General features: G+C 54.0%; 1 protein-coding gene across 2 annotated transcripts in view; it reads right to left on the bottom strand.

Moving 5' to 3' along the window:
* Positions 1-1,318, bottom strand: part of ARID3B (AT-rich interaction domain 3B) — a 17,639-nt gene that overhangs the window by 3,999 nt on the left and 12,322 nt on the right. The window lies entirely within an intron of this gene.

The raw sequence follows: 1,318 nt of genomic DNA, 5'->3' as shown, positions 1-1,318 counted from the left end.
AGGGTTTCCCCAGAGGAAGGCTGGCTGGAGCCATAAACATTCCTGGCCTTTCAGGGAATGTCTCCCCTTCCAAAGCCTCCTCTGTTCCAGGCAGACAGATCAGGAGCCTCGGGGGCTTCCCCAGCGAGACCTCAGCAGCCCCTCTGTGCCATGCCTGGAAAACCTGCTGGATTTGCAGCCTCCCGGAGCTCCTGAAGGGGCTGAGGGAGCTGGGAGCCCCAGGAAAGCCTGGAATGGCCGGGTTTACACGAGGGAAACAGCTCCTGGGGAAGGGGATTAACCTTGGACCGTCCTCTCCCTCCCATCCAACACCACCCCAGGCCTTTGCTCTCCTCTTCTCCACCCTCCCGCAGCCAAACCTGGGAGTCAGATCCCGACTGAGGGAAAACTGCCCCAAAACAACTGCCCCCACCCCTCAAAACAAAACCCCTGAGGCTTTGAGACGAATTCCAGGGAATTTCAGGAGTTTGCTTGGCCTCTGTGCTGGAGATTCCCGGGGCTTGTCCTGCACAAAGGGCACTTAATCACACCCAGCCCTGCTTTCCCAACCACCTCCCACCTTTCCCTATCCAATTTCCCTGCCCAACTGCCCAAATTTCAAAGGAGGTGAGAATCCCCAGTGTTTGGACATTGGAATCCTGCTGAAACGTGTCCCAGAGTGAAAAAACAGGCAGGGAAAAGACATTTTTAAGCCACAATCTGGAGCAGGTACATAAAAAAAGCTGCTCTTCCCACTCCAAATATGTTGGGAGGAGATGCTGGAAGGGGCAGCCAGAAGGAACAGGTTTTCCCCAGGAAGCTGGGAAAGTCCACAGGGATTTAAAACAATATTGAGCCAAATCTCCAGAACAGAACTCGGTATTTCTTTCGAGGGAGGAGCGGTAATTCCGTGGGGTGTGGGAATTCCCAGCCAAGCAGAAGGAAATCAACTCAGCCCCCACGCTGCCTCAGCTCCTGGTTTGCCCAAATCCCTCTCCAAGGACAAATCCTGGCTGGTTCAGGGAGTCAGACTGAGCTTTATGGGGTTTGGTTCTCCAGAGTTGGGATAAAAAGGAACAGGGATCCCATGGAGAGCTGCAATCCCTGATCCTGGAATGGGGATCCCATGGAATGGGGATCCCATGGAATGGGGATCCCATGGAATGGGGATCCCATGGAGTGCTAAAATCCCTGGAATGGGGATCCCATGGAGAGCTAAAATCCCTAATTCTGGAATGGGGATCCCATGGAGAGCTAAAATCCCTAATTCTGGAATGGGGATCCCATGGAGAGCTGCAATCCCTGGAATGGGGATCCCATGGAGAGCTGCAATCCCTGA

The sequence above is a fragment of the Parus major genome, chromosome 10 (genome assembly GCF_001522545.3).
Source record: "Parus major isolate Abel chromosome 10, Parus_major1.1, whole genome shotgun sequence".
NCBI lineage: Eukaryota > Metazoa > Chordata > Aves > Passeriformes > Paridae > Parus > Parus major.
Note: the sequence above shows the minus strand (reverse complement) of the source record. Positions and strands in the feature narration are given on the sequence as shown.